This window comes from Rhinatrema bivittatum, chromosome 5 (assembly GCF_901001135.1).
Source record: "Rhinatrema bivittatum chromosome 5, aRhiBiv1.1, whole genome shotgun sequence".
Classification (NCBI taxonomy): Eukaryota; Metazoa; Chordata; class Amphibia; order Gymnophiona; family Rhinatrematidae; genus Rhinatrema; species Rhinatrema bivittatum.
The window spans coordinates 5,471,323-5,496,899 of NC_042619.1; the positions used below are offsets into that span (position 1 = coordinate 5,471,323).

A 25,577-nucleotide genomic window follows, 5' to 3' on the forward strand; every position below is an offset into this window, starting at 1 on the left:
ATGCAAGCAATAATATTGCAAGCAATAATCTTTTCCAAACTAGATTATTGCAACTCATTACTATTAGGCCTCCCAGCTTCTTACACCAAACCTTTACAAATGGTTCAGAACTCTGCAGCCAGAGTCCTTACAAATTCCAGGAAAATTGACCACATTTCACCTATTCTCAAAAACCTCCATTGGCTTCCGATCCACTATAGAATCATGTACAAAACCATTAACATCATTTACAAAACTATCAACCAACACACGCAACTCGACCTACAAATACCACTTAAAAAATTCACCTCCGCCAGGCCTATCAGGGAACACTACAAAGAATCACTCCAAATTCCAAAGGCCAAAACCTACCAACATAAATCCTTGAGTCTCAGAGCCTTCTCATCAGCAGGTCCAGCTCTCTGGAACTCGATCCCACCTGATTTGAGACAAGAGCCATGCTCTTTAACATTTAGGAAAAGACTAAAAACTTGGCTTTTCAAAAAAGCATTTCCAAGCCTTGAATAAAACCTCCTCTCACTAGCACTAACTCGTATGCAATAATGGAATGTAAACACGAATCAACCAACCTCAAACCCTCTCTCACTAATTCCTGCTGAATATTTATCATACTATTACCATTCACAACTGTGTCATATTTATTCATTTGATTACCTATGTACCGTTTCATAGTCTTATTTTTTCACTTGCTATTCTAATGTATCAATAGGCTGAAATGTAAATATTGTGCTGTTCAATTTCTCCCCTTCCATCCCAAGTTTATTTTCCTTGTTTTTTGTAACTTTCCCTCTCCCTTTTTCTGATTCACTGTATTTAAAGTTCAAGGTTCTTATTGAAAATATTGTTTTTTACGTTACGTTATGCTTTACACTCCTTGTTATTTGTAAACCGGGTTGATGTGATGCCTATCATGAAACTCGGTATAACAAAAACAATAAATAAATAAAATAAAATAAAATATATATATATATATATATATAATATGTGTTCCAGCTTTGTTAGTCCCTTTCCTCTTGTAAACTGTGATTCATCTGAAATCAGAATTTTAGTATCCTCTATGAGACTCGCTCTAAAAAAGTATTTCTCTTCTTTCTTTGTATTTAGCTCTAGAGTTTAGGGAGCCTGTGTCTCGTTTCTTTGTGTTGCGCTGTTGGGTTTGGGGAACGGGTGACTCTTCTCTCTTTGTGTTGCGCTGTAGATAAAGGTGAACCGGTAGATGTAGTGTATTTGGATTTTTAGAAGACGTTCAACGAAGTCCTGCATGAGAGGCTTCTAAGAAAACTAAAAAGTCATGGGATAGGAGGCGATGTCCTTTCGTGGATTACAAACTGGTTAAAAGACAGGAAACAGAGAGTAGGATTAAATGGACAAATCTCAGTGGAAGGGATTGGGCAGTTGAGTGCCTCAGGGATCTGTACTTGGACCGCTGCTTTTCAATATATTTATAAATGATCTGGAAAGGAATACGAGGAGTGAGGTGATCAAATCTGCAGATGATACAAAATTATTCAGAGTAGTTAAATCACAAGCAGACTGTGATACATTACAGGAGGACCTTGTGAGACTGGAAGATTGGGCATCCAAATGGCAGATGAAATTTAATGTGGATAAGTGCAAGGTGATGCATATAGGGAAAGATAACCCTTGCTGAAGTTACACGATGTTAGGTTCCATATTAGTAGCTACCACCCAGGAAAAAGATCTTTGTGTTGCGCTGTCTGGTTTGGTGAGCGTGAGCCTCTTCTCTCTTTGTATTGGGCACAGGAGAGGGGGAAAGGCCTCTCTGTTTGGGTTCTTGGCTTACGGAGGGCACAGGAGAGCGGGGCAGAAGATGTTGCTGTGATTGTTCTCAGGCAGTGCCAGCGGGTGACAGAGGCACAGGGAGGTAGTTTGAGAGCCACTGTGCCAGGTGGGATGGGCCTGCCCTGGGAGCAGCGGGTGCAGGCGTCCCTGAGGTGGTGCCTGGCGCAGGGGAGTAAGCCTCTGTGTGTGCTTTCACTTTTCATCTCTACCTGCCGTCCTCTGCCCACCTGCAGAGTGCTGAACGCTGGCTCCTGTCCAGAGAGAAACTCGTTCAGAATTCATTCATTCCAGCTAGGGGGGGGGGGGGAGAATATTGAACCTTGCTCCCAGAGTGACTTGGTTAAGGTAAGAAAGCGAGTCCGGGTCAGTGCCGGGGATTGGGGCTGTGTAGACCTGCTCCTACCTGATTGATTTGCTGATTGGCAGTTGTCAGCAGCCTTGTACGGTGGGGATTACAATTAAAACCATGTGAGGTACATTACTGTCCAAACGCCTCTCCTAGCAGCATCAGCGCCTGGGAGCCAGGCAAGGGTTAATGCGCCCTGCTGTGAGAAACCTGTCCTGCCTGCTGGCCTAATCACTTTTTCCTGCTGGTGGAAGGTGTGGAGATGTGAATCAGCTGCATTCCAAGGAGGGAAGGGGAGGGGAGGGGAGGGGTGTGTGCCTGTGTCTCTCTGCATGTGGACCTGGGGCAGCAGTCCTGCAGCCAGGGCCCCCGGAGGAGGAGGAGGAGGAGGAGCGGTGCTGGGCGGCCAGCGCAGGTGAGCCACCCAGGAGAGGGGGGAGAAGGGCTGCAGCTGGTACTGGGAGAGAGGGAGAGCCGAGATGGTGGCCTCCAAAGCCCCAGGGAGAGAGCGAGAGCTGCCTGTCTCCGGGGGGAGGGCAGGACTCCTTCCCTGAGTCAGGAAGGAGGCAGGGTCACTGACACCAGATAGCTTTATCTGTATCTGTGTTAGGATTTATTTCTCTACCGCGTGTGTATGTGCGCGTGTGTGTGCGCGTGTGTGGGTGTGTGTGCGCGTGCATGTGCGCGCGCGCGTGCAGCCCTGTTGTAGTTACAAGCTATGGGATATAAATGTTGGGAACCTGAATGACTTAATTTCAAGGCGCTTTTAAGGGTGAGTGGGGAGCATGGCTTAACGATGTTTATAATCTTGGGGGGGGGGGGGTGCACACACCCATGCTGTCTCTCGGAATCACTACAGCTCTTTTTACATCTCATGGAAGGGAGGAGACAAAAGGGAGACTGAAAAAAGCGATGGTCCATGGGGATCAGTGAAGTGAACCCCTCAGTGCTGGTCTGTCTTGAGAGAGAAATGGACTGGGGGGTCTTGGGGATCAGTATATCCCTCTATGCTGGTCTGTCTTGAGAGAGAAATGGACTGGGGGGTCTTGGGGATCAGTATATCCCTCTATGCTGGTCTGTCTTGAGAGAGAAATGGACTGGGGGGTCTTGGGGATCAGTATATCCCTCTATGCTGGTCTGTCTTGAGAGAGAAATGGACTGGGGGGTCTTGGGGATCAGTATATCCCTCTATGCTGGTCTGTCTTGAGAGAGAAATGGACTGGGGGGTCTTGGGGATCAGTGAACCCCTCTATGCTGGTCTGTCTTGAGAGAGAAATGGACTGGGGGGTCTTGGGGATCAGTATACCCCTCAGTGCTGGTCTGACTTGAGAGAGAAATGGACTGGAGGTCTTGGGGTTCAGTATTCAGCTGCTCTGGCTTGTGTTGAGAGAAAAATGGTTTGGGGGAGTCTTGGGGACCTGTATACCCCTCTGCATTGGCCTGTCTTGAGAGATTGATTGTGGGGCGTCTTGGGGTTTACTAAACCCTATCTGTAATGGGGATGCTCTGTTGTGTGACAAACCTTTGCTACCTTTGTCACTTTAAGACTCAGCAAACTTGGTCAGACCAAAGGTCCCTCTAGCCCAGTATCCTGACTCTGGTAGCTGCTCAGAGGAGGTGTGTAGGAAACGTTGCCAGTTTATTGTTTTATGATTAGGTTTTGCTTTTCATTATTTGTACCTTGCTTTGAATGCAGGGGATAAGATAAAGTGAATAACCACGGCTATTTCCACAAGCTTGGGTCCTTGTCCATCTAAATTGTTCACCCACTTGTGGGAGGTGACCTTACAGAGGCTTTTCTTGTTACCAGAAGGTTTGGTCCCTCTGAGCCTGAAACGTTCTGCTAGGCCCATTCTGAAAAAAAACGACCTTGGGTGGAAGATATTGTTGGTGTGATAGCCCAGTACTGAATCTTCCCTCCATTGTTAAATTAGTTGAAAGATGAGTATTGAGAGAATTAGACTCCATTATAGATGAGAGTGGGAGATTAGATGCTTCTGAGTTGGGGTTCGCTGCTCAATGTAGCACAGAACCAGTATTAATGTCTGGCTTTGGTGAGATCATCCAGTGTTGGGATGCTGGGACTCTGTTGGATTTCACGTCTGCCTTTGACCTTGTTGACCATGACTTTGATGCTACAGAGATGTTCCCAGCTGGGAACTCAGTCAGGTGTTGCAGAGTACTTGTCGGAGACAGCGAAAGTTTGCTGGGCAGTAAATTGAAGCTCAGCTGAGGAAAACCAGAGCTTTTCAGAATAGGGGGAAGTGGTGCATTTGATTTTCCCATGGTTGTACACATGATGGTGGGTACCACTTGTGCTCTGGTTTCTGAGTTTAGAGACTTGGCGGCCTTTAAATTGAGCAATTAATGTGTGGAAGGATTAAATCATTAATGTCCATGAAGTTCATAATGCATTCATAACTACTTTATTTAAAGACTTACGGTAGTGTTTGGGTACTTGCCATGTTCTTATGGCCTGGATTGGCCCCTGTTGGAAACAGGATGCTGGGCTTGATGAACCCTTGGTCTGACCCAGTATGATATGATCTTATGTTCTTAGATTGAAGAGGTGTCTGCATAAAGCCCAATATTTGACAGGGGCAGAAGGTCCCCTGACATGGGCCTTGTTTTGTAGGAACTGCATCAGGAGGGGACCCCAAACTTTGGAAATGCTCTAGACCCTTAAAGATTAAGCAAGCATTATTTCAAATTATTCAAATCTTTCAAACCGGCAGACACTGCTAAACTGACACGGGCAGAAAAGGCTTTTAAAATGCAATATATCTAAAGATTAGGAGAGGTCTTTCTGAAATTTCATTCATTGAGGTTGCTATGTCCTTTTCTCGAACGGGCTACATTCAAATGAGTGATGGTCTCTCTTGTAGTGAATATTACATAATCTTCTTCTTTTTGATGCATAACAAGAGTTAAAGGAACATCATAATAAACTCTACTGGTATATTAGATTAATTAGAAAGCTATGAAGGTAATATACCGTTAGAGCTCATTGTGATGTTCCTTTTTAACTCTTGGTGTGAATCAAAAAGATTGTTCTCTTGATTTGCATGGTTAAGCCATGGTTTGTTTGGCACTATTCAGTTATATTGATTCACTTGTAGTGAGCTAACTGGAGTACTGTAATGCCCTGTCTGTGGGATTACCTGCCAACTTGCTTTACAGACTTCAGTTAGTACAAAATAACGGCAGTAAAGGCTGTTAGGGGAGCCCAGGAGGGCGCGAGGAACACCGTTCCTGCACACATTGCATTGGTTACTGCTTCGGCTAGGGTTCTTTGCACGGCCCTACGCCATAAGTTGGTCCGTACTGGAGTGTGAACTGCGGTGGCTTCAGGAGGTTAGTTCGTTGGAGTCAGTATTTGTGGCTTAGGCCCAGAGCATTCGTGGTTACAGCCCCTACTCTATAGAACATTCTCCCCTTCAGCCAAGGTGGAAGAATATCGGACTGGTCTATAGAAAAAAAGCAGAGACCTGGTTATTCCCATTCTTTGGAGTTTGTGCTTGGCGCTGGGAGATTCTGGCATAAAATTCTCCGACCATAGTCTGCTGAGCCAGATGGATGATGCTGAAAGCATAACGTGGATGATTTAGCTGCTTCTTTCCAGAGAAGCGGGTTTGGATATTATGACAGTATGTCTTTGAATTATGATTTCAGATGATGTGTTGTACTTTGTTTACTATTGTGTTCTGCTTTTAGGGAGATGGGATAGAGGATGGCGTGGGAGATTCTCTGTGGTGGGGAGTGGGGAGGGAGCCTCAGTAAGTTGCTGCTGAAGGGGAGAGGAGAAGCCTTAGCCACCACCAGTAAGGATGAATGGTGCTGACGTTGTAGAAGACTTAACCACTTGTAGGATATTGCGCCACATCCAAGTCAGTTTCATTGTCTTCCTCACTGGGTCTCTGCCATCCTGGATATATGAAGTTCACGTATTTAATTAAGCACCAAGCCCCTCCACTCCCCAAATACTTACCAACAATATTTCTAAATATCTAGTCGGCTATCAAAGCTAGTGAGACCTCTTCAGTCCAAGGATCTGCTTGGTTTCTGGGAGTTGTAGCCTGCTGGTGCCAATCTGGCTACCCCATGACCTGCACTATCATTTGGCTGCTTCCTTTATCTCCTCTGTCTGCTCTCCTTACCACGTCTACCCTTGCCTCTGCTCGTGAGGGTGGGGTGGTTTCCTCCTAAATCTGTTCCTAGCATTCTCCTCTATATTTACCCTTTCAAATAACTCTAGGACTAGGGGATATTCCATGCAAGTCTCTGATGTGTTTTAAAGCTTTTGGAGTATCTCCTCATGAAACTAACAACCAGAAGCTTTAAAACAAATAGGAGAATTATTATTTTTTCATTCAATGCGCAATCAAGCTGCGAAATTTGTTGCCAGAGAATGTGCTCAATGCATCTAGCATTGCTTGGTTTAAAAGGGTTTGACTATGTTCCTAGCGGAAAAGTCCATAAACAAACATTAGCCAGGAAGGGAAAGCCCATTGCTTCTCTCTGGGAGTGGGCAACAAAGACAGTGTCTACTCTTTGGGATCTGCCGGGTACTTCCTAGTGAGCCAGACCGGCACTGTGGGCCCCATGGACCCTGGGTCTATCCCAGCAGGTGACCTCTGACGTTCTTATGCGTCATTTTAGTTGCCCTTCTCTGACCTGCTTCCATCTTCTCAATGTCCTTAGGAAGGTGCGGCCTGCAGACGTGAACTTACTACTCAAGGTGGAGCCTCACTAGTGACCTCCCGCTCCCCACTTATGCACTCAGGCTTTCCCACCTGCTTTATTCCATTCCTGAACTCATCTGAGATGATCACTGGCAAATCTCTTCCTCATTTCACAATCCCCAGTTGTACTTAGTAAAGGTTTGCATTCCAGATGGATGGTTTTATACTTTTTAGAGTTGCAGCTCATTTTCTAAGGACCATGTTTCCGTTTTTTTCACGTCAACTTTAAATTTTTTTTTAATCTCTTGATAATTTAGACACAACTGGAACACTGCTCTCCATTCTGATGGCAGGGTGGGGAGAAAAGGGTATCGGATTCAGAAGACATTCAATGCTGGGCGCCGATCTGTACAGTCTGGGGCACCAATAAGCTGGGGATAAAGGTTCTACGGCCAAGGCCAAAAGCAAAGAACGTTCCAGCAGTATTTGTCAGAATTATCAGGCAGGCTGCTCACCATGTAAAAATGTGGCACTAATTTTGTTATGGGTCTTCCTTATAAGTATTACTATTCTTTATATAAGGCATGGGAGTAACCTGCATGGAGTGGCAATTTCTACCATGGGAAGCTTGCTGGGCACACTGGATGAAGCAATTGATCTTTCTCTGCTGTCCTAAAGTTAGCAGGATAAGCTTCTCCGGGTATATTCAGCAGTGCGGCTAAAGGTGTAGACCTCTTTTTGTCTGTTACCCAGGACTTAATTTAAGAGCACGAGACCTAGAACAGTGTTCTGGCTCCTCTTTTCTGGGACCTGTGGAAGTGCAGCCCAGTTCTGGTGATGGAGGGGAAGGCTGGAGGATGAACACTGGTGGGCACTGGGCATGGAGGATCACTGGGGTAAGGAGGAGGAAGGGTTTGGGAGAAAGTTCCTGGATCTTCCCCCACCGGTTCCATAAGAACATAAGAAATTGCCATGCTGGGTCAGACCAAGGGTCTATCAAGCCCAGCATCCTGTTTCCAACAGAGGCCAAACACTAAGAAGATCCCATGCTACTGATGCAATTAATAGCAGTGGCTATTCCCTAAGTAAACTTGATTAATAGCAGTTAATGGACTTCTCCTCCAAGAACTTATCCAAACCTTTTTTGAACCCAGCTACACTAACTGCACTAACCACATCCTCTGGCAACAAATTCCAGAGCTTTATTGTGTGTTGAGTGAAAAAGGATTTTCTCTGATTAGTCTTCAATGTGCTACTTGCTAACTTCAAGGAATGCCCCCTAGTCGTTCTATTATTCAAAAGTGTAAATAACCGATTCACATCTACTCGTTCAAAACCTCTCATGATCTTAAAGACCTCTATCATATCCCACCTCAGCCGTCTCTTCTCCAAGCTGAACAGCCCTAACCTCTTTAGTCTTTCCTCATAGGGGAGCTGTTCCATCCCCTTTATCATTTTGGTTGCCCTTCTCTGTACCTTCTCCATATCAACTCTATCTTTTTTGAGATGCGGCGACCAGATTAATAAACCCTGCCCATCTGCCTTTTAGAAGCCCAGTCTCCTGTTCTTACAAGGTCCTTCTGCAGTTCTTCACAATCTATTGCTCTTTTAATGGCTCAAAACAATTTTGTCATCTGCAAATTTGTTCACCTCACTCGACTTACCTTTCCCCGGATCATTTATGAATATGTTAAACAGCAGACGTCCCAGTACTGAGACCTGTGGCACTCCACTAACAACCTTTTTCCACTTGGAAAACTGACCATTTAGTCCCAGCGTCTATTTCCAGCCTTTTAACCAGTTCCCAATCCACAATCTGACTCTGCCTCCAAACCCATGACTTGCTAATTTCCCAAGGAGTCTCTCCTGGGGAACTGTTGTCAGATGCCCTCTAAAAATGCAAATGCACTACTTGAACCAGCTCACCTTTACCTGTATGTTCATGTACATCTTCAAAAAAGTCTTAAAGATTGGCAAGACAAGACTTCTTCCACTTGCTAAAACCATGTTGTCATCCCCCATTAAGCCAGGTCTGTCTGTATGGTCTGTTCGTCATCCCCATCCTGTGTGGATATGACCCCAACAGAGGCAAAGAATTCATTTCGGTTTTCTCCTTTTTCCTTGTCCTCTGTCTTTTTTACCCCTTGGTCATCTAGCAGCCCAGCTGACTCCCTCACAGGGTTTTTGCTTAAAATGTGCTTGAAAACGGTTTTTTTTAACTTGTTTTTACCTCTCTGGCAAGCTCCCTTTCAAATTCTCTTACCCTGCTCAGTTACTTTTTTACATCTAACTCCTCCCTATTGTACTCATTGGGTCTGCTTTCCAGTATCTGAAGGATGCTCTTTCACCTCAGTATAAAACTAGTCATTTGGTTTTCCTTCGACCTTTTGTAATGCACAGGAATACGTTTTATCTGGGCCTCGAGGATAGTAATTTTAAACAGTGTCCAGGCCACCCAGCTTTTTTTACCTTGTGGATTGCTCCCTTCAGTATTTTTGTAACAAATTTCCTCATTTTATCATAATCTCCCTTTTTTTTATAGTTAAATGTTACTACAGTTGTTTTCCTCCAATCGTCATGTCTAATTTTGTTAGCTTATGATCGCTGTTGCTGAGCAGATCCACCACATTTATCTCATGCATCAGGTCCTGCTTGCACTGAGAATGAGGTCTAATATAGTCCCCCCCCCCCCCCCTCTCGTTAGTTCCAGTCATTGATGACATCTGTGTATTTATTTCCACATTTGTAGCCCACTATACCCAAAGATCGACGTGGTGAGCAGGCAGAAATGCTCCTAAAACAGAACCTAAAACCAGCAGAACAATGTGCTAGCATTTTATGTTTGTTAGTTGAGAGATTATTCGTATGCCTGCTTGAACAATTAAGATTTTCAAATGCATCTTAAAGATGGTAAAAGACTGCTTGCTGCTTAAGTTCTGGGAGAGGGGGTCCTGAGATGGGAAAAGTGTGCGTGCTCTGCTCTCGCACAAGTACAGAACTGGAGCTCCTAATACTCTTTGGCCAGTAGATCTCAGAGAGCAGGAGGACCTGTAAGTTTAGAGACGTGAGGTAAGGACTTCAGAGGCCTCTGAACTTAAAGCCTTATAAATTAGTGTGAGGATTTTAAAGATAATGCGGAATTGAAGCGGGAGCCAGTGCAATAAGAGATTTGGCTTCCAGTTCAATTCTGGCCCCTTATAGACGAACCGGTTTATTGAAGCATGAGCTTTCGAGGTCTCTGTCCTCTTCAACAAGTTGCTAAGTCTGAGGTGTGCGTAAGCAAGAGAGGAAACACCATGTATATGTCTGCTTGACAGAGAGGGAGCATGTGTGTGTGTGTTTGTATGGAGTGGTGTGTGTGTGTGCGTGTGCCTGTGGGTGGGGGTGAGAGAGAGAGGAAGTGCGTGTGAGAGAGATAGAAGACAGACTCACACACACACACACACACACACACACACACACACACACACTCTGTGTTCCTCCAGTTCCCAACAATCTCAGGATGACAGATTATGGAGAGTGGGAGATTTTTTAAATCCTTGTTAGTTTTAATTACTGGGTGTTATTTGATGTCTGCAGTTTTAAAATATTGTATCGATTGTTTAGGAAATTGTAAAATGTTATATTTGGGGGTGGGGGGGAGGCACACCTCTGATCCTGCTTGACTCTGTCATCCTAGACATATAGCGAGTGCCACCCTCCAGCGTCTGCCCTGTCCTATTGATATAACTTGTACCCTGCTTTCACACTGCCCCATTGGGTCTCCTCCAAGATGCCAATTATGTCTTATATCTTTCTTTAGCACCATACTTGTCAGAGTTTGGGCACTTAAATGCAGACATTTTAAAGCAGCTTATTTGTATTTCTATTTTCTTATGTACCCTCAGTCTTCTTATCAGATGTTACAGGCAGTTTGGGGTCACTTTTATTTGGCTTCCAGAATCTCCCTCCTGCACCTTCTTATCTCATTGGTGCCCACATGTACCACGACAGCCGGATCTTCCCTAGCACTCTGTACAGTCCTATGTACGTGACGGGTGAGGTCTGCTACCTTCACACCAGGCAGGCAGGTTACCAAGTGATCCTCACGCCCACCCGTCATCCAGCTAGCTGCATTCCTGAGGATTGAATCACTGACTAAACAGCTGTCCTAACCCTGCCCTTGGAGACACATCCTCTGTGCCAGAGGGGAGGTTCACTTCCTGCCATGCCAAAGTGAGGGTCTCCTGCCAGGTGACCTCGCACAGGAGCTGCTAGCCTGGGGCTGGGACCGCTGCATTAGGTCTCTGAAGACCTCTTGCAGGTCTGCCACTCAACCTCCAGAGATCGGACTCGTTCTTAGAGAGCCAGGAGCTCTTTGCACTGGGTGCCCGCATGCAAGCTCTCGCCAAATGGTAAATAATCATGCATGTGGCTGGAAGGGACCCTATCTCGCTGCTGGACTTGTTTGCACTTTAACTTGTTGAATTGTTAAAGTCTTAAAAGCTGATTAACGAGTAGATAAAGTCATTTATTGTGTTACTAACAGTTATACAGAAAGATAGCCCATCTAATCTGCCTGCCCACACAACTGCTGAGGCTACAAATCCTATCTCTCCCTCAAAGATCCTCTGTGCTTGCCCTATGCTTTCTGTCCTTATCTGCACAATCTCCACTCGGACGCTGTTCCATGCATCCACCACCCTCTCTGTAAAGAAATATTTCCTAAGATTACTGCTGAGTCTGTCCCCTTTCACCCTCATCTCACGACCCCTCGTTCTAGAGCCTAATTTCCATTGGAAAAAAGCTCATCCCCTGTGCATGGAAACCACGGAGGTAATTAAATGTTTCTTATGATATCATAGTAACATAGTAAAGACAGCAGAAAAGGACTAAAAGATCCATCCAGTCTGCCCAGCAAGCTTCTTATGATAGTATCTGCTGCGCCGTATAGATTACTCCCATGTTTCTCTTAAGGGTAGTAACTGCCACTCCATGCAGGTTACCTCCAAGCCTTATGTTAAGGGTAGTAACTGCTGCTCCGTGCAGGTTACCCCCAAGCCTTCTGTTAAGGGTAGTAACTGCTGCTCTGTGCAGGATACCCCCAAGCCTTCTGTTAAGTGCAGTAACTGCCGCTCCGTGCAGGTTACCCCCATGCCTTCTGTTAAGGGCAGTAACTGCCGCTCCATGCAGGTTACCTCCAAGCCTTATGTTAAGGGTAGTAACTGCTGCTCCGTGCAGGATACCTCCAAGTCTTATGTTAAGGGTAGTAACTACTTCTCTGTGCAGGTTACCCCCCATGCCTTCTCTTAAGGGCAGTAATTGCTGCTCTGTGCAGGTTACCCCCATGCATTCTGGTAAGGCTAATAACTGCCGTTTCCCGTCGATAGCAGGGCTGAATTAGCCATGCTATCATGGGATCTGTCAATCAGGTCCGGGAGGCGGAGCTTGTCAAAGCAGAGATCAGAGCTTTGCTCTCTGCGGCTGCGCGTGTGTTCCCGTGCAGGAAAGTAACAGAATATCCTCAGTCTGTTCTTTCCGCGCGTGGGATCGCACGCGGAGCTATTCTTCTCCTCAGCATTCATAGAACAAAATATGTCAAAATCGGGGTTTAAGCCCTGTAAGTGCGGCAAGGTAATGTCTGTCACGGATGGCCATGACCAATGTTACAGATGCCTAGGACCAGATCACAATCGGGAAGATTGTGAATTTTGCTCTAGGATGTCACCCAGAGCTCTGAAGCAAAGGGCCTACAGACTTCAGGAACTTTTTGCCTCACCGAAGCCATCGGAGGCTCATTCGTTGCCTGGCCCTGCGATTTTATCGGCTCCCTCAAAAAAGAGGGCATCATCGTGGGATCCTCAGTCCTCCAATCTTGGAGGTAAGGAGATGGCAAGCCGACAGGCCATCGGATTTTCAAAAATCCAAAGAGCCACAATCGCCGGCGCAGGACACATTGGCGCCAAAAATCTCGGCACCTAAAACTTTTGCGTCTAAGGCGCCTTATGCGCATACAAAAGTGTCGGTGCATAGCACTTCGGCGCCTGAAGAAATATCGGTGCATGACATATCTATGCGCATGGTGCCAGACACTTGTGCGCACGACGCCGAAGGCCCCTGCGCGCATGGCGCAGAGGATTTCTGCGCGCAGGGCGCCAAAGACGTCCGAGCGCACAACCAAAGAAAACTCTACGTGCATGGCGCCGTCGACATCTGCGTGCATGGCGCAGACACCACTTGTGCGCCCGGCGCCAACCAATACCTATGCACACGGCGCCGGAGACATCGGCGCAGATTACTCTTGCGCGTACGGAAACAGAAGGATATGCGCATAAGTCTAGATCTGCGCATAAATCCAAATCCGCGTATAAGTCACATGAGCACCTATCTCATGTATTACAAAATGAGTTCAAACGAAGACATGGACCCTCACACAGGTCTTCTTCAGCCTCTCCATCAATAACCTCACCTCGTTCGGGTACTTCCCTTTCTTCGAGAGCGAATTCAACAGAGTTTACAATAAAACGTAGAAAACGATCACCGTCTTCACTGAGGAGTCATACAGACTCGTCACACTATTATCATAAGCACTCACGACACTCCCACCACAAAAAGTCGGCAAAGAGGAGTGCAATATGGGAAGTAAGCCCTTCGACTTCTAAATCATCTCATATACCAACTTCAAATACCTTCTCTCACAAGAGGTAATACAAGTTGCTTCCTCTACCACTTCTACAGCTTGAGGATTCGAGGGACATAATATGCGACGGAAAACAGAAAGACCATGAAGTATACACTACTTTACCTCAGAACACACCAAGGCACCCTAAAGCTTGTGGGTTACAAGAACCAGATGATCGTACAATAATGCCCCCTCATATAAAAGAGGCATTTTATCAATTGTCCCAATCAGCAGGGTTTTATGAAACTCTTCAGTCATCATTCAAAATGACTAATATTGCTGATGACAGTTCTCTGGAACATAAGACGCAGACTAATAGAGAACAGTTGGTGGTGCCTCCGACATCTCCCATGGCAAATCGACCAGCTTCACCAAATTATAAACAGGATACATCATTTGATTCTCCTTCACCGCAAACATCCCCATCATCATCTACGGGATTCCCATCGGATCCGCAGGAACAACCTCAGAAGCCGTATTCCCCTCCAGAAGACCTTACATACCCAAAATTTCTGGAAAAGTTGGGTACAATACTGCATCTAGAGGTCCAAAAAGAGACAGACCCTAGGTCAGAAACCCTTGGTCTCCTAAAAATTTTTGACACTCCAGGGGAACCAACATCTCTTCCACCACAAAAGCTCCTACATTCAGTCTTACAGAAATCTTGGGAAACACCTTACTCTATCGCAGCAGTTTCCAGGAAAACGGACATAAAATTCCATATGAGGAAAACATCACCGTACTCTGTACCACAATTACCTCATGCTTCAATTGTAGTAGAGTCAGCGATGCAAAGATTTAAGAAAACAGTCACATTCCTCATACCCACCAAGCAAAGACAACAAATATTTGGATGAGTTTGGAAGAAAAATATACCATAATTCAATGTTGAATGCCCAAATTATGCACCATCAGTTCTACATGGTACAATACCTATATGAGTGCATACAAGCTATAAAAGGTATGCTTTCCTAGACTTTGGATCAGATACCTCCGCCTCTTCATGACATGGAGGAGTGTTCTCGTCACCTTTTGAGGTCAATCTATGAAGCGTATGAAACATCATCTAGGGCATCGGTAACAGCCATTGCAGCCCGCAGACTAGCATGGTTATGCTCAAGTTCCATACATGAAGATTTGCACGAGAAACTAACGAACCTCCCATGTACAGGAGATAACCTGTTCAGAGAACGATTTCAGGACACAGTGGGTAAACTAAAGGAAGAAGCTCTAGCAGCACAATCATTAACATCACATCCTAACTATTCGGCCACACGTCGTTATATTGGATCTACTCGTAGGCAATCCTATGCCAGGAGACCCTACAGATCTTTACCAGTCCTTTCGTACACAGACTTACCCTGCGTACCAGCGTCCTGCTCCACAACAGAATACCTCAAACCAACGTAGAGGTAAACCATGTAATAAGAGACAGCAGGCACAACAACCGGCTACTACAGTGAAAGCAACTTCATCTTTTTAGTTACCCAGCCACCACCACAACATCAAGCACCACCCAGCAGGATTCATTCCTGCCTGACAGCTTGGGAGAGAATAACATCCGTTCAATGGGTTTTGGAGATAGTACGTCATGGCTATCAACTCCAATTTGTCACAAAACCCTTATTACCTCATCTTTCCACTTTCAAGGTGCACAACTTCCAACCACAACTGGGGGAGAAAATTGCTTTGCTTCGCAAACAACAAGCAATTCGACAAATTTACCCAGAGACCCAAGCGGTAGGATTTTATTCCCCATACTTCCTCATAACCAAGAAGTCGGGTGGCCTTCGCCCGATCCTAGACCTCAGGGAATTGAACAAATTTCTCACCAAAGAGAAATTCAAAATGATATCGTTGAAATCAATTCTTCCTTTGTTTCAAACCGATTGGATGTGTTCCATAGACCTCAAGGATGCTTACACACACATTCCAATCCATCCATCCTCGTGGCATTACCTATACTTTCGCTACAGGCATCAACACTACCAGTACAAAGTTCTCCCCTTTGGACTATCGGCTGCACCCAGGGTGTTCACCAAATGCATGGTTGTGGTGGTGGCTCATCTCAGACAATCATCTTTCCATATCTGGACGATTGGCTCATAATCGCCCCAAATCCAAGCATCTTACTCGAGCACCTCCATCGAGTGATACAATGCTTGCAAGAATTAGGATTGGTGATCAATTTTCAGAAATCACACCTACAATCCACACAACAGTTACAGTTCATAGGAGCATGCCTGGACACTACGTGCAACAGGGCATACCTACCAACCGACAGAATATCACAATTCCGTCTTCTGTTACATACCTTGCACCATACTCAGAGACCTTCAGCGAGACAGGTTTTAGTAGTCCTCTGCCGCATGGCAGTGGCGAATTTCATGGTTCCCAACACCAAGCTACACATGAGATGCCTGCAATTGGGCTTGAAACGTCAATGGAAACAACACTCGCAACCATTGACACAAAAGGTATCGTTGACCTCCGAGATGAGGAAAGACATAACATGGTGGCTCCTAAACTCCACCCTATCCAAGGGAGCATTGTTCAGTTCCCTTCCTCACAACGCAGTATTAACCACAGATGCGTCGCGCAAGGGCTGGGGGTGCACACCTCGAGATTTACGAAACACAAGAATTATGGACAAGCTCTGGAATTTGTTGCCAGAGGATGTGGTTAGTGCAGTTGTGTAGCTGGGTTCAAAAAAGGTTTGGATAAGTTCTTGGAGGAGAAGTCCATGAATGGCTATTAATCAATTATACTTAGGGAATAGCCTCTGCTATTAATTGCATCAGTAGCATGGGTTTTTCTTAGTGTTTGGGTAATTGCCAGGTTCTTGTGGCCTGGTTTTGGCCTCTGTTGGAAACAGAATGCTGGGCTTGATGGACCCTTGGTCTGACCCAGCATGGCAATTTCTTATGTTCTTATGTTAATCTCGGAACAGAACCTGCAAATAAATTTACTGGAACTCAGAGCGATTCGCAATGCATTATGAGTGTTCCAAGACCACCTGAAAGGACGCAGGGTCATGATCTACACGGACAACCAAGTCGCAATGTTTTACATCAACAAACAAGGAGGGTCAGGTTCATGGTCTCTTTGCAAGGAGACCTTGACAGTCTTCGAACATGCTCACTGAAATTGCATACATCTCCAGGCAACTTACCTACCAGGAGTTGCAAATACAAGAGCGGACAAGCTAACGAATGGGCACTCAATACAGACATAGCCCAAGACATATTCATGCAGTGGGGGACACCTTCAATAGATCTCTTTGCAACAGAGATCAATGCTCAAGTTCCCAAATTCTGCTTGATAAGACCAAGCCATTCAGGATCGCTCAGGATGCCTTCCTCAACCCGTGGATGACAGGCCTCCTATACGCCTTTCCTCCCATACCACTCATAACTAGGACAATTCAGAAATGCATAGCAGACAAAGCTCAACTGATACTCATAACCCCAGCTTGGCCGAGGCAACCATGGTACAGTTTCCTTCTCTGACTATCCATCATGGATCCAATTCAATTACCGAATCACCTAGATCTTCTCAGCCAAGATCAAGGGAGGCTTTTACACCCGCTATACTCATCTCTCCACTTGACAGCATGGAGATTGAGAGGCTCCTCCTAACAGAACAGGGAGTTTCCACCTCGGCACAATTCATCTTGTTAGAATCCAGGAAACTCTCCACAAGGAAAAATTATAGCTATAAATGGAAACGTTACTCTACCTGGTGCACTTCCAAAGGTGTACCACCATTGGACTGCTCACCTGAGTTGCTCATTGATTATCTTCATATACTATATGCAGCTGGTCTAGCAACATCATCCATCAGAGTTCATCTCAGTGCCATAGGGGCATATCATAGACCAGTTAACAATATTCCTATATCCAATCATCCCTTACTATCTTGCTTCATTTAAGGGGCTAACTCATATTCGTCCTCCGATCTCTAAGCCTCCAGTTCCATGGAACCTCAACATAGTTCTGCAACAGCTCATGCTGTCCCCATTTGAACCCATGGACTCAGCACATATTAAATACCTCACATGGAAAGTTGTATTCCTGGTTGCAGTAACATCGGCACGAAGAGTCAGTGAATTACAGGCCTTGGTCCATTATTCTCCATATTTGCAGTTTCATCACCAAAAGGTAGTTCTCCGAACTCACCCATCCTTCCTACCAAAAGTGGTTTCTCAATTCCACCTCAATCAGACCATGGAATTACCTGCCTTTTTCCCTAAACCTCATACAAATGATAGGGAAAAACTACTGCACACACTAGATTATAAAAGAGCTTTAGCATACTACAAAGAAAGGACAAACTCGGACTCCCGTGTTTCTCAACTCTTTTTCTCCTTTGACCCAAAAGCACCTGGACTACCAGTGGCTAAACGCACCATCTCCAGCTGGCTAGCACAGTGCATCAAATTCTGTTACCATAAACAGAAACGACAACTACATTCACAGGCGAAAGCTCACCAAATCAGAGCAGTAGCAGCCTCATTGGCACACCTACGGAATGTGCAACCCATAGACATTTGCAAGGCAGCTACATGGTCATCGCTGCATACCTTCACATCTCACTACTGCCTTGATCAACAAGCAGCCACGGATGCGAAGATAGGGCAAGCAATCCTGCAATCTCTGTCCTCCTGTCCACGGTGACTGCCACACTGTCAAAGATCACATACAAACATATATACCATAACCAACGTGATCGGGAGCTTGGGACTCCCATGACAGCATGGCTTATTCAGTCCTGCTATCGACGGGAAAAAGCAAGTTTGCTTACCGTAAACGATGTTTCCGTAGATAGCAGGATGAATTAGCCATGCTGACCCGCCCTCCTCCCTGGCAGTCACCTAGTCTTCGACTACACTAAGGCTTAATCACAGACTGATGAGATTCCGTTACTTTCCTGCGCGGGAACACATGCACAGCCGCAGAGAGCAAAGCTCTGATCTCTGCTTTGACAAGCTCCGCCTCCCAGACCTGATTGACAGATCCCATGACAGCATGGCTAATTCATCCTGCTATCTACGGAAACATCGTTTACGGTAAGCAAACTTGCTTCTCTCCGCAGTTCACCCACGTGCATTCTGTTAAGGACAGTAATATTAACAATCCAAAACCAAGCAACTGTCAAACCTATAAAAAGAATTACTACTAGCAACATTTTTATGGGGAGAGCAACCTTCTTTAAAATTCTGATAATGCTGCTTAATGTGTTTTGGCCATAGAAACAGTCCTGTGCCTTTTCCCTTATTCTTTATATCAGTACCCCAGACAATAAAAGTTGGAGCCTATGTTTGTCGCCTGAATCAAATTCCTCTTTTTCCTCCTATCTTGTTTTCCTCTAGGGTATTCATGTTTAGATCTTTAAGTCTGTCCCCCTATGCTATAGAAAGAAGACCAGTGACCATTTTAGTAGCCTCCCCCTGGCCTTACTCCATCCTGTTTATATCCTTTTGAAAGTGCGGTCTCCAGAACTGTACACAATATTGCAAGTGAAGTCTCACCAGGGACTTATACAGGGGCAATATCACCTCCCTTTTTCTGCTGACCAGCCCTCTCTCTTTGTACTGAGTGGAAAAAATGCTTTCCCCAATTTGTTTTAAATGGTGCTACCTGTTAGCTTCATGAAGTGTCCCCTACTGGAAATGGTAAATAACCACACTCTGTTTACCTGTTCCATTCCACTCATGATTTTAAAGACCTCTATCATATCCCCCCTCAGCCGTCTCTTTTCCAAGCTAAACAGCCCTAACCTCTTCAGTCTTTCTTCATAGGAGACTTGTTCCATCCCCTTTATCATCTTGGTCGCCCTTCTCTGTACCTTTTCTAATTCTGCTGTATCTTTCTTGATGTGGTGACCAGAACTGCACACAATACACTATGGAGTGATAGAGGCATTATGATATTCTCTGTTTTATTCTCCATTCCTTTCCTAGCATTCTATTTGCTTTTTAAACACAGCCATACACTGATCCAAGGATTTCAAAGTATTCTCCTGGGAGATGGCACCTAATATGCAACCCCTAGAGTTTGGATTACTCTCCGAGGGCAAGCAGGACATTAGTCCTCACACATGGGTGACATCATCAGACATAGAAAACTTATGTCAAAGCCTCTAGAACCTTGACTTGGCATACTGAGCATGCCCTGTACCACGTGTCCAAGCAGGGACCCTCTCCAGTCTCTCTTTCTGCGGAGCTGCAGCATTACGGTTGGTGAGCTCTAATCGGCCTTTTTGGCCAGTTTTTGGAAAACTGTATCTTTTCACTTCATTTTCGGGTTTTTTGACGTTCGACACCGGGTCCCAATTGGTCCATCCCTAATAGCATTCCTAGTCAGGGTTTTTGTCATTTATCGGTAAGTTTCCTTTCGCGGTCAATTCCCCCGCCGCGACGGTGCTTCAGTACCTGCTGCCATACATTTTGATTTTGCATCCCTTTTATTTCGTCCTGTCATGGCCATATCTGGTTTCCGATGATGCCCTCTGTGCCCAAAGACCATGTCCATTACGTAACCCTCATGAGACGTATCTTGTGTATGTGCGCATCACATGACATCTGGGGTTGCTGCTTATGCACACAAATGACCCCAAAGGGGCATTGTCTTTGGCTCGACAAGATGGAACAACTCTTCAGGTCAAGGAAGATCCTGCCGCACCGATGGACACCACGCCATTGACATTGGCAGGACCATCAGTTCCGTGGGTGCCAGAGACTGACCACCCTTGAGGTCCTCCAGGCCTAGGATATCCGGTTCCTAAACATCAGCCTTGGCACCAGGGAAAGACCAGAATTTCAGAAGGCGTTTGACAAAGTCCCTCATGAGAGGCTTCTAAGAAAACTAAAAAGTCATGGGATAGGTGGTGATATCCTTTCATGGATTGCAAACTGGCTAAAAGACGGGAAATAGAGAGTAGGATTAAATGGTCAATTTTCTCAGTGGAAAAGGGTAAACAGTGGAGTGCCTCAGGGATCTGTACTTGTATAAATATATTGAAATATATTTCAATATATTTATACATGATCTGGAAAGGAATACGACGAGTGAGGTTATCAAATTTGCAGATGATACAAAATTGTTCAGAGTAGCTAAATCACAAGCGGACTGTGATACATTACAGGAGGACCTTGCAAGACTGGAAGATTGGGCATCCAAATGGCAGATGAAATTTAATGTTGATAAGTGCAAGGTGTTGCATATAGGGAAAAATAACCCTTGCTGTAGTTACACAATGTTAGGTTCCATATTAGGAGCTACCACCCAGGAAAGAGATCTAGGCATCATAGTGGATAACACATTGAAATCGTCGGCTCAGTGTGCTGCAGCAGTCAAAAAAGCAAACAGAATGATGGGAATTATTAGGAAGGGAATGGTGTATAAAACAGAAAATGTCGTCATGCCTCTGTATCGCTCCATGGTGAGACCGCACCTGGAATTCTGTGTACAATTCTGGTCGCCGCATCTCAAAAAAGATATAGTTGCGATGGAGAAGGTACAGAGAAGGGCAACCAAAATGTTCAAGGGGATGGAACAGCTCCCCTATGAGGAAAGACTAAAGAGGTTAGGGCTGTTCAGCTTGGAGAAGAGACGGCTGAGGGGGGATGTGATAGAGGTCTTTAAAATCATGAGAGGTCTAGAACGGGTAAATGCGAATCTGTTATTTACTCTTTCAGATAATAGGACTAGTGGATATTCCATGAAGTTAGCAAATAGCACATTTAAAACTAATCGGAGAAAATTCTTTCACTCATCGCACAATAAAGCTCTGGAATTTGTTGCCAGAGGATGTGGTTAGTGCAGTTAGTGTAGTTGGGTTTAAAAGAGGTTTGGATAAGTTCTTGGAGGAGAAGTCCATTAACGTCTATTAATCAAGTTTACTTAGGGAATAGCCACTGCTATTAATTGCATCAGTAGCATGGGATCTTCTTGGTGTTTGGGTAATTGCCAGGTTCTTATGGCCTGGATTGGCCCCTGTTGGAAACAGGATGCTGGGCTTGATGGACCCTTGGTCTGACCCAGCATGGCATGTTCTTAGATTCAGACAGCAGTCAACAAGGACACTAAATTTTAAGGTCTGGGAAAACAAATAAGTATGGGGTTAACTTGCTGATGCGGCTGTTACTACCCTTAACCAATAAGTCTGATACCTTTGATGCTACCACAAGCTTGCTGGGCAGACTGGATGGACCGTGTGGTCATTTCTGTTTCTGTGGGATAGGGCAGGCTGGGCTGCACGGGGGCTCCATCTGATGACGTCACCCATGTATGAGGATCACCATCCTGCTGTCCTCTGAGAGCACCTGTTACAGATGAGCAACTCTGCTTTCTTCCCTAAATGCATCACTTTGTACTTGTCCATGATAAATATCTGCCATTTAGGCTCCCAGTCCCCACCTCTCGCAAGATCCTCTTGGAATTCCCCTCAATTGGCTTGGGATTTAACTACTTTGAATAATGTTGTGTCCTCTGCGAATCTGATCTCCTGACTCCTTTATCCAGATCAGTTATTTATTTATTTAAACAATTTCTGTTCCGCTGATCTGCCAATCTCATGAGATTACAATCAACAAACACAGTAAAACGTAAGAATATCAACCTTCACGAGGCATTTATAAATATATTAAAAAGCCCAGCCCCAATACAGATCTCTCTCCATTGAGTGAAGTAACCATTCAGGGCTTCTCTCTCTTTCTGATCTTCTCTCATACTTATCTGTTTCTCTTAGCTCTTGGTTCTATTTCCCTTCCACCCCCACCTTTAATGTAGAGAGCAGTGATGGAGCTGCATCCAAGTGAAATATCTAGCTTGATTAGTTAGGGGTAGTAGCCGCCGCAATAAGCAAGCTACACCCATGCTTAAATTAAATCTTGGCCAGTTATCTCCTATCCTGGGACTCTTTAATTTTCTGAGGAGCTTGCCCAGATGATGTTTGAAAGTCTGCATAGATCTCATTAGTGGTTTATTAAATTTTATATACCGACACATCGGACAAGCCTTCACATCGGTTTACACAATATAAATCAATATCGAAAATACAATGGTCATAAATAGTAACAGCTAAAAATTATATAGGGTAAAAGAGAATTTAGCTGTTAAGAAAAATAAAAACCTAAAATTAATAAAATACACATTCATAAAATTAGCATAAAACATATTAAACTAAATAGAATAAAGGAAACAGAAGGTAACTCCTCGAGGTAGTTTACAAATACGTCATTCTTATACTGTGTTTACAAATACGTCATTCTTATACTGTGTTGCTTATTTCTGACAAGGCTGATTAGCTGATTCATATTCTGCAAATGCACGTTTAAACAGCCAGGTCTTTAGATTGGCTTTGAATTGCTTTTTTTCGGTGGTAAGTCTCAGTGGTGTAGGTAAATCGTTCCAAAGTTTTGTTCCTGCAATCGATATAATACGTTCCCTTACCTGAGATAATCTGGCTGATTTAATAGTAGGAACTGAAAGAAGACCTTTGTTTGCCGATTGCAAATCTCTTTGAGGTACGTGCAGACGTATTGATGTATTCAACCATTCGGTGTGTTCTCCATAGATAACATTATTTATTTATTTAGCAGTTTTATATACCGACCTTCATAGTAAATAACCATATCGGATCGGTTTACAATTAACAAGAATAAAACTGGGGTAACTATTCAAGTAAACGAAAGATAAACAGTAGGTAGGAATGAGTCAAAGTTACAATCAACAGGGAAGAGAACTTGGAAGCTTGCAACAAGCTGGAAAGAAGATAAGGCAGGAAATAAATATGAAGTGATACCATAGGGCGTACGGGTTAAAGCTTAATGGTGCTTTAACCTGGGAGAGTCAGAGTCCTTAATTATAATAATAATTAATAATAATTATGTATTATGCAAGCTACTTTATATTGAATCCGATATTGAACTGGAAGCCAGTGTAATTTAATCAATGTTGGTGTGATATGGTCACATTTTCTTTGACCAGTCAAAATCCGTGCTGCAGCATTCTGCAGGACCTGCAAAGGGCGGATACTGGATTGTGGCAATCCAAGAAGCAAGGCATTACAATAATCGAGATTTGCAAATAAAAGACACTGTAAAACAGATCTAAAATCGGTAAATTCTAGAAATGGTTTCAATCTTTGTAACGTAAGTAATTTATAGTAACCATCTTTCAATTTTAAAGAAATGTGTTTTTTAAAAGAAAACTCTGTGTCGATAATAATGCCTAAATTGCGAGTGTTAAAACAGGGATTTATCTTTACAGTATCAGAAAAGAATAATGATGGGATACTAGTAAGATGGCATTTTCGTTCAAGCAATAGTAATTCCGTTTTGTTTGCATTTAAAATAAGATGAAGGTGATGAAGTAATTTTTTTAGAGATGACATGTATAATTTAATTAATGCTAACGTATCTTCAGTTGATGTTTCTATAGGTACTAAAAATTGGATGTCGTCTGCATATACATAAAATTTCAATCTCAAACCATTTAAAAAATGACAGATTGGTAAAACATAAATATTAAAAAGTGTGGCAGACAATGTAGATCCCTGAGGAACACCTGTGGTTAAAATCACCTTTTCTGATACGGAATTGTTGATTTTCACTTGATAAGAACGATTAATAAGAAAAGAGGAGAACCAGTTAAAAACTGTGCCCTTTATCCCAATCTCAGTTAGTCGTTTCAGTAAAATAGCATGGTCCACAGTATCAAATGCAGATGACAAATCCAACAGAACTAAAAAATAACTTTTTCCAGTGTCAAAACCTCTCAAAATTGTGTCCATAAGTGAGATAAGTAACGTTTCAGTATTAAAATTTTTTCGAAATCCGAATTGATTAGGGAACAAAATATTATTGGATTCTAAATAACTATCAAGTTGTTTTTGGGAAACCTTTTCTAAAATTTTTGCTAAGAATGGTAAATTTGAAATAGTACACAACTAAATAATTATAGACCTATCTAATGTTGGTTTTTTTAATATAGGTTTAACTATTGCATTTTTTAATATATCAGGGACATTACCTTCATTTAAAGATGAGTTGATAATATTGGTAATATTAGGTGCTATGATTTCAGTGATTGATTTAAGATAAGAAACTTGGATTGGATCCAGAGGATGTTTAGCAGGATTTAATTTTTTAATGTAGCATTCAATCTCTAAACTTGATACAGATTCGAATAGGGACCAATTGATGTCAGGTTTTGTTAACATAGAAACTTCTTGAGTGGAACAAATATTATTATTTTGGATTAATAATTCAATTTTTTCTTTAAAGAAAGTTGCAACTTCGTTGCATTTATTTTCGGATAGGCCCTCAGCAGTATTGGGTGATTTTGTTAAGTTTTTTATGATATTAAAGAGTTCTCTAGGATTATGCATTGATGCTTCTAATTTTTTTTTAAAGAAATCTTTTTTTGCTTTTTCAATAGTGTTTTTTTTATATCGATGGAGGGAAGATCTGTAAACTAGGGTCTGGGCTGTTTTTTTCTTTCTCCATAATAGCTCTAACTTTTTTTAAATTTTGCTTTTGGGTGTTTATTTCTTTATTGAACCATGGATTTGCAATTTGTTTGGATTTGATTACTTTAGTTTTAGATGGGCATAGTTTTTTTTTTTGCAATGTTGGAGCAGTTTGTTAACCATGAAGAGGTTAAAGTAGAACAGTCATTAGTTTTGGAACTAACACTGATATTTTGAAATTCTACAGTTAAGTCTTCAATATTGGGCTTAAGTTGAAAGGAAATAGGTATTATTTTCTCATATGAACATGAAGATAGTGTATTAAATTTGGCTTCAGCTTGAATTAAAAAATGATCAGACCATGGGACAGGTGAAATATTCAAAGAAATGTCCGTACATAATTTATCATTCACAAAAATTAAATCTAATGCGTGGCCAGCTTTATGAGTAGGGGCACGAGAAACAAGGTTATAACCAAGCGCAGCTAAAGAATCACATAAAATCATACTAGTAGAATCATATATAGAAACATCGACATGTACATTAAAGTCCCCTAAAATTATGGATGGTTTATCCGGATTCAGATTTAATGTTAAACATTCAATAAGGG

At 43.5% G+C, this 25,577-nt stretch overlaps 1 protein-coding gene across 4 annotated transcripts in view; it reads left to right on the top strand.

Moving 5' to 3' along the window:
• LOC115091745 (ankyrin repeat domain-containing protein 50-like) overlaps positions 1-25,577 on the top strand; it is a 92,144-nt gene that overhangs the window by 25,098 nt on the left and 41,469 nt on the right. Inside the window, exon 1 of one of the 4 annotated variants that reach the window (XM_029601922.1) lies at positions 2,043-2,148. The exons of 2 other annotated variants lie outside the window; for them this stretch is intronic. The gene's annotated coding sequence lies outside the window, so the exon portion shown is untranslated. Of the gene's footprint in view, positions 1-2,042; positions 2,149-2,479; positions 2,565-25,577 lie in introns of those variants that run through there. One more of the 4 variants, XM_029601921.1, reaches the window with a different exon arrangement.